We start from the raw sequence: 15,453 nt of genomic DNA, 5'->3' as shown, positions 1-15,453 counted from the left end.
CTGGCTTTGGTGTGCCGGTGTCACAGTGTCGTCTTGCTGCAGTGGTTTTGGCGCTTGTTGGCCTCAAAGGTCAGTGTGTGGGAAGAGCTGCCGGCTTTCGGGGTCTTCAGGGGGATTTAGGGCGGCTGCGTCTGTGTCCCTTTGGGCTCAGCCAAGCCCAAATCCACTTCTCTCATTCATGAAAGGGTTACAACAGAGGTCAAATCACCACTTTCCACTCCCTGCGAATAACACAAGCCGTGCGTGAGGGATGGTTTATGTAGATGAAACTGTGTATTTTAGGTGTTTTTTTTGGTCATGGTACTTTCTTGGCACGTATTAACTGCCTGAAAGCTCAGGCACGCAAAAGACAGTGAAAAGATGCTGTGAGTTTTACTTAGGGGAGGTTGGTTAGCACAGAAGACGAGTAAGGTCGGTGCTGTCAAACTCGAAATGAGGAGCTTCTCATTTTCGATTAGCGTCACGGTGCACACAATTGCCATCTTTTTATCTGTTGTGCGGCTCCTAGCGCTTGCGCTTCTCACAGCCCAAATCTGCAATCCACAACTGCTCCTTTCTTCTCCTCCTTACTTCTCCTCCCCAGTCCACCTAATGCCCTAACCTTTGGCTCTGGGTGTCTGTTTAGCACAGGGATAGAGATGTGGAGGGTGAGGGAGACTGACAGTGTGTGCTCCCCTACTTCGTAAATATGAACTGCACCCAACAGACAGCCTCATTTATCACAAGGGAAAGAGTGCGGGAGGGAAGGAGAGAGAGAGAGAGAGAGAGAGAGGGTAAAGGGATAACCGTCTGGGACGATGTGGCCTCAGCTAGCAGGAAGAGAGTGCGGGGATGAGAAACACGAGAGTAAGGAGGGGAAGACAAGAATAACACAACTCAAGCGAGTGCAGGAGGAGAAAGACAACAAGCAGACGTGATGTTTAGAGGAGTCAAATAGTGGGATCAAAAGGATGTAGTTAGAAGAGAGGAGATGTGGGAAAAGATGCAGGCCTACTGAAATACTCTGAGTGAAGAGGAGAGAGCAGAGACCTGACAGTTTGATCAGATGAAGTGCTTAAAATCAAAAAGCATTTGTGATAATTCTGTAGGTCTGAGCAGATCATAAGAGAATAAGGCAAAGTAAGACCGAAAGGAATGACTGTAGCTGTGCCTGGGGCTGGTGTAATGAATAAATCAAATTTTGATCTGCAGTTGAATTTATTACCGGATCACAACCTGTAATCTGGCTGTGAGTGTGGATCCTGACAACTCTGCTCCAGTTCATAAGGCTTTAATCCTCAGTGCTGAACACAGGTACTGACCACAGAGACCAAAGGTGACTGAGCTTAAGATGCTGACTTCAGAGTCATTATCGTCTGTGCTCAGTCAGACACTACCGCTTGCTATTGCAGTTAAAGCACTAAAGGTAAAAGTACAAAGTAATTTATGATCATTCCTACGTGTGTTGCCGTATTAAGTGTTATATGCATACTGTAGCTACATGATAATCTTTTTCATAAATTTTGTATATAATGGGCCCAAATTTAGCTTCAATCTAATATCATTTTCCACTCATTACTACACACATTATCTATCTATCTATCTATCTGTATCGATCTATCTATCTGTATCTATCTATCTATCTGTATCTATCTATCTGTCTGTCTGTCTGTCTGTCTACACAACTGAATGTAATTTAAGGTACACTTGCTTAAATGCTGCACAAGCAAATGTATTAATGGTACTTAGTGATCACCAGCTACTTTAGTGATTTCTACATAACATCAATATTTATTTTATGAAGCAACAAACTTATCTGTATCTGTCTTTAAATTTCTGATTTACTATTGGATCAGAGCCTTCAGGATTTTAAATTATTATGTGATATTATAAACTAATTTTCTGTGCATACCACATGGTAATCACAGCCTATATGATATGGTTAATATCCTTTGCAATAAGACCTTTTAAAAGGGTCAGAATACTTGAAATTAAAGGCTCCTGTAATGAACTAGGCATGAGTGGACTAATATCCCATAATTGGCGCTAATAGCTGCTAACTCAAAGCCAATTGTCTGCCAATAAGAACCTTGTACATTGTCCTCGAGTCTTCGTTATGGTCAGTATCTGACCTCTGCATTCCCAAAGACTGAAGGGCAGATTGTGTTCATCTTTGCATTCAGCTTCACTCTTAAGACCAATCGAAAGCTCTGAACACGTGATTTTTTTTTTTTTACAACAAATACTTTTGTTAATGGCTGATAGCAGAAATTATATTTTTACTATCAGACTGCTAATAAGTTAGATCATCGAAGTTAAGAAACTATAGTTTTATTGAATGTTTAAAAAAATAAAATGTTCTAAAAGTACATTAATTACTATTATTTGAATGGCCTTGCAAAGAAAACATTATAAAGTTATGTAAAATACATAATATGGTACTATATGCATGTTGTTATGGTCCCTGGTCCATCTCTGTCCACCAGAGTCCTAGACCTGAAAAAGGTTGAAGACTCCTGATTTAGATCGATTAGGGAATAGGAACGATAGTACTGTATAGGCTGTTCATAGGTCTACGGCAGAGTTTCTGTTGACTTATGCCACTGCTTGCTACACATTGTTATGTTACAGTATGAGCTGAAAGGCTTCAAGCAGGTCTATAAATTAAATCAAGGCCACGATAAGGAAATTGACAGAGAGAGTAGTGCCCCAATGAAAGCAATTGGATGCTCGTAAAACGATCCCTGGTGGGCCCTCTATATCTCTTTTCTCACTGTGAATCCTCCAATTTCCCTCTTGTCAGTCCTTCTTTTCCATCTTTTTTCCTCCAGCACCTCACTCAGCTCTTATACTCTGTATATTGTCAAATTTTCAAGCACGGTTCTTTTTGCTGTTAATTTCCCACCTATTTTCATACCTCTCCTTCCTTTTCTTTTACTCTGTGTTTACCACATTTCGGCTGTTCTCTCATTTTCATGTTTTTTCTCTCTCTGACTATTTCTCTCACACTCTTTCTCTGTCTGCACCCCCACTCCATGGAGAGACAGGAGAGAGGAAAGATGATGTGTGACGGTTGCTATATTTCGATCTTCTGTCAGTGAGATTAATATTGACACAGTGTGTATCTTACCAAAGGCCTGTTGACTGTGTACGTTGTGTTTTTATTCATTATTCTAGGTTGGGGCATTTTTCTCAAGAATCAGACAATAACTGATGTGTGGATTTAGAGAGAGTATATACTGGTGGCCTGAAACGAGTCGATATGGTCACATCTGGGTTTGTCTTAACCATCGTGTTTGTCTCCAAGGGGTGGCTGCAAAGTCAAACCTTGTTGTAGTTTCATGGGGTATGAAACACCTCATGTTTCACTGACAAACCCTTAGATACGGTCAAAGTTTGTCAGGGAAGATTTACCAGATAGTTATTCAACATTTTGGCTGCTTTGTGTGTTTAAATGATCCATCTTTGAGGGGATTTGGTGTTTCTAGTTACAGGATCAACTGATCAATTATTTCAGCATAATTAAGTTGAATGTACTTTGGCTTAAAAAAAAAAACTTGACAAAATGTCCCTTACATTTTTATTGTAATAGGAGAATAGTTTTTCTGATATTTTTATGTTAATATTATTGTTTTTATTCAATGTAATTTCACACCAAAGTTGGGTGCAAACGTTCAAAGTAAACGTAGAACGGTTTTCTGGAGATAAACAAATAGAAACAAAAGAGGAAAAGAAAGAGTACGAGAAGTGCAAGAGCCCAAGGGGGGAAACAGTTGTCGCTGGAGACTTTTATTGACTTTCCCCCCTCTTCAATCGCACGTGACTGGAGCACGCACGGGGGCCAACAGATAAATTCACAGAGAGGGGCTGAGGAAGAGAGAGAAATAATAAATTACTCTGGAAAGATATGACGATGGACTACATGCGGCTTTAAATCTAAAAGGGAATTCGCGACACACTCGACCAATTTGTCACTGCGCTTTTTACCCTTCTCTCCATTTCTCTTGGCTACTTGTTCTTTATTATTTTTCCACGTCTTTAAAACACGTACAATAGCCTACATGTGTTTTTTTTCCTCTTTTATCCGCTTTATCTAATAATGAATAATTATGAAAATGCTTTATGTGAATTTCTACTTTTAATTAGGAGGAATATGTACTCTTAAAGTAAATATTCTTTTAAAATACAACACGTTTAAACGATGTTTTAATAAAATAGAAACTTTGACCGAAAGGTAAGTTGCTCAAGAATGACTGTAATCGCAGTTGATTGAGGGGGTAACCATGGCAACCACATACCGCTCCAACACTTTGCGTAACCCAAATCTTGTCATTATTTGCGTCTTTATTTTTGTTTTACTTAAATGTGTATTTGCATAACCAAAACGTTCCTATTTACTTGTTAAACAGTCTTAAAAAGTCAACCCTATGCTGTAATTCGCACACGGGAGTATTATGAAAGTGTTTACATTTTAAAACGGTTTTTCGTTTTGTCCTGTTTGATATGCCAGTTTACAGTTTCTGGAAAGATCCATTACCCCATTCCATTTGTCTTTCCCTCGATCTCGGATTATGTGTAATACACCTTCATGCCCCACCCCCTATAATATAACAGCCAAAGGAGAGGGGGAAATGAGATGGACTTAAAGTGAGGGATAGCTGGAAAAGGGGGAGAGAAAGAATGGAAAAGAGGAAAGAAAGAAAACGCGGTCTTAAAAGTATACCCCCCCCTCTTTTATTTAATTTAGACGCCAGGCGAAAATCGATCCTGCCATTCGATACGCAATCCGAATCAAGGCGAATTAAGCGGGCGGAAATTAACTCTGAAAATATTTTTGATGGAGTGGCTTGTAGTCTCTCGGCCAAATGGACTGCAAAGTGGAACAAATGACAGGGGCCTAGTGGTGGAGACAGCGGCGCTCCATCTTCCATTAGGGCGTAATGGGATAGGTCCAGCCCCCTAGCTCGACTCGGCTGCATTAATCAAAACAGCCTCTATATGAAGATTTATGGTTCTCCCAGCATCGCCGCTTCACTTCAACGCCGCTGAAGCCGGAGCCAGTTCTTGTGTGTTTCTCTCGCTCTCTCTCCCTCTCTCGCTGTCGCTCTCTCTTACGCTGTGTGTAGGTGTTAGAGAGACCTTCTCCCTCCTTATCTCCTCTTTTTCTGTTAGACCTACTAGTATACTTAAACAGAAACGCGTTTCTCGCCTCGGTAATCGCATCGTGTCATCATCTGCGCGAGGCTATTTCTCATCCTTTTAACAATGACGTGGGGCAAAATCCAATCTATGTTTCTACAAGCTAAAAAAGGATGTTTTTACAAGTTATACATTTTTCGCTATGAATAGCCTGTGTTTGTTATCAAAGTCCTTTTTTGTGATAATCTCCTTATCTATAGGCAGACAGCATAAAAAAGTACAAACTTAAACCGAGACAAAAATCACCTAAAATTCCTACCACAATGTTATTATGAATTATTGCTTTGAATGGAATCATGTTATATACTATGAATGTTCTTCAATAGGTCTTCAGTAGTCAGATTCAGCTATCAACCATTTTTGTTATGGGTTCTTGAGTTTGTTGTTCATGGTAAAGTTCCTGATGGTACATTTCTTTAGATCTGCCTTCTGGATTCTCCTGACTACCAGGAAAAAAAAAACAGTTTTGTGAATTTAGTATTTTGTCATGTCATTAATTGTTTAGAGCATAAGAAAACTTTTGGAAAATGATATTTTATTCATATGTTATGCCATGCCCTCTGTAGAGGACATCGGGACTTTAAAAAGTCCGGTTTTTAAAAAAATAAAAAGACATGAATAGACATGAAAAGGCAAAAAGAGTGGGATTTTTGTTTTAACCAGAAATCAATTTTCATTTTTTTATACCAAACTTTATATAAAGATGATTCTCAACTATGTTATGAAAGATATTTTTAAAAAACATTTTTCTTTATGCAAAATGTGTGTAAAATGTCCATGAACGAGTTTTTCCGTTATATACAATGTATCTGTAAACTGTATCTAATTTGCATATCAGTGTGTTTTTGGGGCAACATAGAATGAACAAATAAGTAAAATATTATCATATTTCCATAAGAGTGTCACTAAATTAATATCAGACATATTAGAAGACCAAGGAGAGGGAGTGGTCATGGTGAAACATCCAATCATTTGGTATCTCTGAAAAGCCCTGAATGTGCTCTGTACATGACATCCTGATTTAAAACTGTGACGTAACTCTCAGAGAAAATGTGTAATATACATGCTTTAAGTCCTGGTGTCCTCTACAGTGGACATGTATGAAACTGATGTCCTGTTTCATAACAAAAGATCATATTTTGATTTGAAACCCCATAACATTTTCCTGAGATGTTGATTTATGACAAACAATTAGTCAATTAGTCAGATTTAAATGATAATTACAAAATATTATCATATTTCCATTAGGGTGTTACATTTGATCACTAAGTGAATGTCAGCCATTTTTAAAGACCAAGGAGAGGGAGTGGTCATGGTGAAACATCCAATCATTTGGTATCTCTGAAAAGCCCTGAATGTGCTCTGTACAGGACATCCAGCTGATTAAAACTGTGACATGTGAGGTCTCAGAGAAATCGCTAAAACATAATGTCCTCTACAGAGGACAAAACTCCATAGTTGGTAGTCAGGAGGTTAAAACAATGGCACAGCTGGTTAAAGAACTGAAGAGAGAAACGTTTTTTGAGGAGCTTAAAAAGTTTCTCTTGGCATTGGGCTGTAAAACACTTTTTGTATCTAACATGAACCTTTATTTTCAAGAGAGCAATTGTGTGAGAGAAAGAGAGTGGTAGAAAGAGTAGAGGTGAAGTGGAGAGACTTTTGCCCAAGAGGGAAAAGCTTGGGTCCGGTAATTTTTTAAATCACATAGTTTGTTTCACTTTTTGTCTCCCCTGCCCTTTTAGTCCTGGAAAGTCCCATCTCAATGTTTTATTTATTTTGTTGTGGTCCAATCTCTTTCCCTCATCTAGCTCTGTTGTTTTCCAACATCTCTTTCTCATTCCATCCCCTTCCAGCCCAAACTCTCATCCTCCAGAGCCAAATGCATGTGGAGACATCTCTGTATACCCCCATCTATCTCTGCTTTCCTCCTGCTCTGCCTCCTTTCCTTTTTCTTTACTTTGCTTTCTTTTCCTGTGCACAGAGGGGAAACCGGCTGCCAGTTTTAGTCTGCCGAAGGGTTTATTCAAATTAGAAATGCTTCAGTCTTCTTATCCCCTCTTCTCTCCCTTATGCAAGCACTCACTCTCTCACCTGCTTTCCGTGGCTCCTGTCTTCCCTCAGAAATCCCCAGAGCCCAGCTAGTTTAGGGGGACAATGTTTGTTGAGAACTGGGAGATGAGGGGAAGGAGAGGTTAGGAGGAAATCAGGGAGGGAGCAGCACATAGGCGTTCAGGAGGGACCTGTTAGCCGTTTGGTTTCTCGTCTCTCTCACGTTCTCGGCTGAATTATAGAAGCTGTTATGAGTGTTTACATATTTCACTTCAGTAGTGATTCCCTTCTTGCCTGACAGTAGTATCACATTAACAACTTGTGTGCTCTGCAAGTTTAGTTGTCTGTGCTTTCCATTGTCTTGATTCTGTTTCACATAACTCTCACTCTTGTGTTTTTTTCCCCCCTCTTCGACTGGCTGTCAGTCATCTGTCAATGAAGCAGATGGGACTCAGAGGTTAGTCAGCCCTGGTAATCATCACTGTAAATTACTATAAAATATACATCTCTAGTATCCCACCTTTGAGCACAGAAATGTTTTATTGGTTTGGGGTTATATTGTGGAGAATCTGGAGATCATACTTTTTTAAACTGATTCACAAACTGTGATTGTTTGAAAGAAACTCTAAGTGTGCTTCAATGTAAAAGTGTTCCACAGAAGAAAGTTACAGGTTTGGAACAACATGAGGGTGAGTAAATAATGACAGAATTTTTAACTTTTGGAAGAACAATCCCTTTGATCATTTGCAGTCAATATACTTTTGCACAGTTTGCATAATATTATGTAACCAATATAATTGCTGTAGACCGCCAACACAGGATCTGAAAAATAGCATGCATTATAAAGTTTAAGGGAATCCAAGGATGCATATCAACCCAGCATATCAACCTGCTTAAAATAACTAAAAGATTAACCCCATTCAAGTCATTATACAAATAAGCCAGTAGGCCTCAGCTGGGCCCCTAAGCATGTCATATGCAAAGCAGGAGATGGGTTCTGTTTGTCAAATGGAGACATGATATCACATTAATACACACAGAGTAAGTGCTTCTAATCATCCAACTGCATTTGCATATATAATGTTACCTTAAATGATGGATTCTGAGGGTGATTTTTTGAAATTACAGTCATGTTTTGGAAGTGTTCATAAAGGACAATACAAAATACTTATTATTAGTAGCTTTTGGCGTATTAAGACCTTGAAGGCTTCGTGCAATAGTCTGCAATTTCCAGTACAACATGGCATTGGCCATTTATAGGCCCTTAATCCCATAAGGATTAGCCTTTGCCAGTCTTTACATAAGAGTTAATTGATAAAACAAGCCACAGATTCCACCCAGGCACACAACTTCAAAACTTAGAGCTGGCATTGATTTGCCTATACATCCTAATCACTCAGAATGGACTTCTATAGTCATTAGAGGCTTGTGGAGATTTGTAATTGCGATGTACATTGTAATTAAGAAGCATAGACTATCACCGTAATCACAATTCAGGTTCAATGACAGTGTAGTCATAGTTTTCCCTCACATTGACTGCAAGTGTACTGTAGGCCACATTATTTGGCACCTAATGGTCTGATAAGAATAAATAGTTTGTATGAAATTTGATAAAATCAAGAGAATATACCTTGTCAGTAAAACAACTTGTGTCCTTATGTTTATTAGAAAATAATCTTGCAAAAAACATACATAACACAAAATGCTAAATATTATGTTTTATATGTCCTTTCTTCATGTTATGCAGTAGTTTATGTGTTGTTTTATGTCTGATTTATTTGCTTAGAGTTTATTGCTCCACTCTGGTAAGTCAACAACTGCCTTGGTTCTAATCTTTTTCTCTATAACGCCGTTTGCATAAATAATTAAATCATTTTCTTAAAGAATTATACGTTGTCTTGAGCTACTTGCTTTTGATTGATGTCTGTTTATGATTCGTTCCGCTTAGAAATTCCTACAACATTTCTTTCCTGATAATATATCAATTTATCAGGAGAGGTTTTATGTTAATTTCCGCCCTCCCCCATACAAATACCCATCATAGTCCAATACCATCTCGAGCTAATTAAGCAAGTGTTAATTAAAAATGCTGGAGACTATGAACGCGAAGAATTGTTATGGAAACGTTGAAGTTAATCAAGCTTTCAAATTATTGATAACATCCTGAGACCGGTGATCGATCGGGAAGACATTAAGAGGCGAAATAACGCAGATATTTGTGCGAGCGAGAGTTTATGTGAATGTCGCTGTATTTTATGTCTTGTGTGTTTTTGTCAGATCTAATTTTCTTACTCTGCCATCCATTTTTTGTAACATATTAACGGAAAGTTTCTCATTGAGTGCTTGCAATCAACCTACATATTTTGTCCCTGACCTGCGCGCCTGCTGAATTGAACATGACTCTCGAGATGCTGCAATGGAAAAATCACACTCACTTACAGCTATGCAAAGGCCACTCGGTTAAGTCTTTGGAAATTAATATTTCCTCGTCCCCTGTACATGCTCTCATTCAATCCAGCACGCGGTAGTTGTGCTTTATACGTTTTCACCCCTTGTGTGCGTGCTTGTATTTACAGGCCCGCTTCATCATTCAGCCAGCGATAGGAGCAATTCACCCATAAAGTGGCGCTTTCGGCCATAAATAATATTCAAGTCGGTCTATTGTTAAGAGAAAAGTTGACTGGTGTTTGATATTTTTTTCTTTTTTCCTCCTCATTTTCCACGGCGACCTCGGGTTAGGACTCATACATCACGGGATGACAGCTATAGAAAGGCCCTAAATTAGCAACTAAATCGAATATTGATCAGCTATGTGCGGCCCTTCGCGTCGCGGTTCCTTGCCGTTTCTCCAGTGGAGAGAGTGAAGAGGGTGAAGAGAGGTAGCGGTGGAGGTGTACGGGAGGAGGGGGTGAAGCAGTGGCGGTCTCTCTGTGTTGTGTTTCGTTGTTGTTTTGTATATCGGCAATGTGAGATTTATATAATGATTTCAGGAGAACCAACTTAAAAAAAAAAAAAAAAAATGGAGTGCAATCTGTTGAGATTAATCTCAAGCAACTCGAATTTTGGCGCCCTTATGACAGTTGGCTAAACCTTTTAACATGTTATAGTAAGTAGATCTGTAATCAGTTGATAAATAATGACAATGTTAATTTTTAATGACCCAAAAAGTGACAATGATCCAAAAAATGCTTAAGGACCGTAGGCTTAAATTTGTTTACCGCTTCAGGCCAAGCTAATGTTCGCGAGCGTCAATTTACCGCCAGGTGAAAAGAGGCGCTCTGGGTTAACTTTTAATCTAACTTTTGTGATCACTGAAATATTTGAAACCACAGCTAGTTACACACAAAACGTGTATGCACTTTTAGCCCATGGCCTCGACTTACCTGTGTATTCGCTTCAGCTCGTTTCAGCTCCTTTGTACTAGGCTAACTATGCATCATCGTTACTCATAGCATAATTTTATTCAATGTATGCAAAAAATAATTATGCACGCCCAGTGTCTCAATTAAGAGCAGCTTAATTTGCCTGCAGTTATTAATGACTGAGTGACAGCAAGCATGGCCGCTTCTCAGCACTCCCTTTCTTTTAGAATGCAAACTTTATATTATCCAATTATCAATTCACCCATGCAGACAAATCCACTCATTTATCTGTCCGGACATCGACATGGGTCTCCCTTTCATGTGAAAGCTTCCCTAATATCTATGCTGAATATGAATTTCTTGCTCAATGAATGCTGATTGACAGTGTTTGTAAATAATCGTTGTATCCTATCGATGTTCTCGCGCTTTGCTGTTGGGAGTGGGAGGTCCGTTCGTTAGCGCGCGCTGTTGGACAGCGTTTGATGAAACGATCCAGAGACCTCTCGCGGGAAGGCGCTGTGTCCGGGGCATGGCCGTCCAAACCCAAGGCCGCAGTGTAGGTGGTCAAGGTCATACAGGGTCGCTCATATGAGCCCACTCGTGCTCTTTTTACCAAAGGGCCGGATTGTCAGGGTTGCCGAGTCCAGATCAAATATCGAGTGTTTGCATCATGGTAGAACAAGCAGAGCACAGAACCGCGAAGTGCTGGAGATTACAACAGGCTAATTGAAATGGATGCTCCTGAAGCTGAGTGCTAAATGAGGCCTCAAATATTTCTGTTGTTCACTCGAGAGATGTGTCCGGGCCATACACTGCCCCGTGTATCATCTCCCACATCAAATACTGACCTTTGACATTAGACACATTTATTTAAAAATCTGTCAAAAGTCGTCAATTATTCGAACGTGCACGTAAATCAGATCAGAGGCTGCAACTGGTTTTCATTGGCCCGGAGATTTAAGCACCATGGACAGCGCACTGCTGTCGCCTAAACAAAAACATCTCACTTTATTTCTCATACATTTTTAGTCTTTTAGTTAGCCTGGCATTTCGCTGAATAGGCTACTGTTTTACATTTTTACTTAGTCACCAGGTCAGCACTGCATGCGTGTATTCTTTGCAGAGCTCGAGCTGAAATTCGTCACGCACGTGTGGAAATTTTAGAATATTTGATACCCACGCGTCTTTGTTTTTTTTGCAGTTTGTTTCCATCAGAAAATTCATAGCGTGCTAGTAGATGCCCTCGCCGCTCATCAGCGACGTTCTTGGCAAACACTTTTAGAACTTCGCTTGAGGACAATTCCGGCAGCCATCTGTTTCTGGCAGAGCTACGCGCACGGGGTAGGAAGCTGAATTAACAAATTTTGGGGGGAAAGGTGTTTGTCAGCCAGTAAGGTCGTTACTGTGAATGTGCACCACTTTATTTATTTTCATTCTCGCTCCCACTTTTCTTGAGAGCGAACAGAAGGTAAGAAAAGTCATGTTATTTTCCTGTTCCTTTTTTTCCCCCTTTCCTGGCAAAGTGCCGTGATCCTTGCTTTTGCAATTCCGAGTCTTAACACGACACTTTTTCTTATTATCACTCTCTGAAACAAAGTCCACCGTATTTTCCTAGCATTCCTTTGCGCTATTTGCCCCGCAATTATCTGAAATGGACGTTTTACACAAATTCAATAGCTAGTGAAGGTCATTTGTGCTACATCACTCCATGCATTAATGCTAAATGACTATACATTATAAAGTCAAACAAGATTTTATGTATATGTCTAAAGAGAAGTGAATGCATTTTAATCATTCAGTGTAAGTTTGACAGGAAGAAATAAAGATAGATAGATCTATCATTTGTCATGCAGATACACACCTCAAGTTGTTTCTTAAAACTTTTATGATCAACTAAAACCAGTGCCCTGTCTGTCTGTCTGTCTGTCTGTCTGTCTGTCTGTCTGTCTATCTATCTATCTATCTATCTATCTATCTATCTATCTCACTGTTGATGTTTTCTTAAGCATACTTCTGAAAAGAATACATCAGTATAATTGATTAATGAGCATCTCAGTTATTTGTGTCTTCAAGGCCCTGTGGTGCAGGTGGAGATGAAGTGGAGTAAAGTGTGAAAAAGGATCTGGAGGGAGACAAAGGCGTTCACACACAGTAGAATTGCTGCTGTGCCCGTCACAAAACGAGAAGTGAATCCGAGAGAATCACTACAGAGTAAGTAAAGGAAACCAATACCCCATTGGGTGAAGTAATGCAAACAGAGAGCCAGATTATAAGGAGGGGGATGAAGTGACTGAGAATGAGAGAGAGAGAGGGAGAAGGAAGAGTTGAATGAAAGGTAATTGCATTAGAAAGAAAAGAAGGCCAGAAGGAAGGAAATGATTAGAGGAACAGAGACTGATAGCCGATAGAGAGGGAGTGGGAGAGATGGACAGAGAGAGAGAAAGAGGGTGGGGTGGGGGTGTTCATTTACTCCTGACACTCCCTCGGTGTCAATACAGAGTGTGTTTGTGTCTCCTCTAAGCACACTATCTAGGTAACTTGTCTCTATTAGTTGTACTATACTGTATGTCTGAAAGAGTATTATACTTCGAATGTATTGGTATCTATTAGTGTTTTATTTGGTATTATTTTAGTACTCTTGAAACTTCACTTAATATATTGCATATTATATATTTAGAAGTACCATAATTACCTTTAAAGTGACTATATATACTATACATACTATATTACTATTATGTATATATATATATATATATATATATATATACTGTATATATATACTTGAAACTTTATGTATTATATTGCATATAATATATATAGTTACATCATACATAAAGTAATTCATGTTAAATCACTTTGTATAATAAATCTTTATAATATAGACATGTACTATATATATGTATTATATATAAACACACACATATGAATGAAACTTCTATAAATTATATTGCATATAATATATTTAGAAGTGATTCAGCATAAATTATTTTGTAGGTATATTACTTGTATATTATTATTATTATTATTATTATTATTTATATCTAAAACCCTAATTTGGTGCATTTTCTAAAACAAACCATTTAGAATCCCCAAAACGTTGTAAAAGCATGTGATGATCAAGAAAGACTCAAGATAGACCGCTGGCCTCTGACCATCAACAGCCATTTTCCTCTTCAGCATCATAATCTCACCTCAATCTAGCATTTGCATTTGAGGCAATTCATTCATTTTGGCAACTGTGTAGTATGAAATAACAGTAATCACACCAAGCGCTGGATATCTTTTCTCTCTGTCGCTCTGCCTCTTCTTGTTCTCCTTTTGTCATTGACCTTTAGACCCCATCTCTGTCTGCATATTGACTGTTGGACTGCGAGTCACTTGAGCTAGCTGTCAATACTTACCTGGTTTAGACACCCTGAGAGCTGTGGTCATCAAGCAGACACAGTGAGAGTTGGGGAAAAGAGACACATGCTGGATGAGAATGAAGAGAGAGAGGGATTTATGAGGTCATTTTATTATATCATTTAGTGTCATTTTTTTTATATAAGGATATTAAATGTGAGTTATACAAAAAAAGTGGAGATAACCCACAAATCTATGTTTAAGATTATTCACCAAGGTTTTATAAAAATGTGTAAATTCACAGACATATTTGTAGTGACCTTGCAATGCGAGCCTATATACGTTACTTCTACGGCGCACAGCTCTATTCTGCGCCTGTTTTACAGTCCACTCCACCTTCTCCACGCTCTACCTCTCATTCCTTCTCTCCCTCTTTCCTTTTTACTCTTTTCATTTCCTTTAATCTCTCACTCCCTCCACTTTCTCCCTCCGTCACTATGATTTCCCTATCCACTGGCCCGGCTCTCTGTGTCTCTGTGTGCATGTGTATGTGCAAGTCTGTAAGTGAGAGCAGGAGAGACAGACTGTTAAAATATGTTTGTATTCGCAAACGGCTGTTGTTGTTTTGGTCTATACATCTGACAAAAAAAAATTATGCACAATTAACATGCATAAATTGCAGTCTGCGTCTCAGTAAACCTGATTGTGACTGATCTTATGAATTACTAATTATGCTACCACATAATGTCAAATGTACAGACCAGACTCTCGTTCTTGGTCATGCTTTTTTCTCTCTAGTTCTTTTATGTATGAATCTGAATTTCTATATGTATATGTGAGAATAGCTGAGAAAGAGCCATGCGTGTCTCGTCGAATGTGTGTACTTATATTAGAGTAGACAGTGTCTGCATGGGCCACAGAAATCCTGGGAGTGAGAAGGGCAGAGCATCAGCGTGCGGGTGTTGGGGTGTATATGTCTGTGTACGCGTGCGGATGGGGGGAGAGGCAAAGGGTAACCCTCTTGTAGACAGTTTGACTGATGACATGCATTAAACAGTTAATCTGTCTGATTGAATGTTTGCTTCCTCCAAATTGAAACATTAAACAACAAGGCGAGAAGCGGGAGGGAGGGAGAGGTCGAGGAGGAGAGAGGGATATGGCTTCATCTACTCCCCAAATCATGCAAAGAACGGACTGGAATATATAATATCATTCTGTGAGTGAGGGAGAGCGAGAGCGAGAGGAAGAGGGAGATTGGAAGGGACAGTGCGTGTGTGTGTGTTGCAGGAAGGGACAGGGAATAAGTGAAGGGGAAAGCAGCTGGACAAGAACAAACAATGAGAATGAAGGGACGGTGAAAGACGAGAAGGATGGTAGTGAAGATGAAGGAAAAGAAGAGGGATTGATATGAATGGTGTGGTGTTATAGTGAGAAAAAAGAAAGAAAAATAATGCGAGACAGAGGGAAAACTTGGAAATTCTGATCTTTATCACTTTGTAGTCCATGTAACCTGAAAGTTGTC

This window comes from Sinocyclocheilus anshuiensis, unplaced genomic scaffold (assembly GCF_001515605.1).
Source record: "Sinocyclocheilus anshuiensis isolate Anshui unplaced genomic scaffold, SAMN03320099.WGS_v1.1 scaffold43, whole genome shotgun sequence".
Lineage (NCBI taxonomy): Eukaryota > Metazoa > Chordata > Actinopteri > Cypriniformes > Cyprinidae > Sinocyclocheilus > Sinocyclocheilus anshuiensis.
This window is presented reverse-complemented; position numbering follows the sequence as displayed.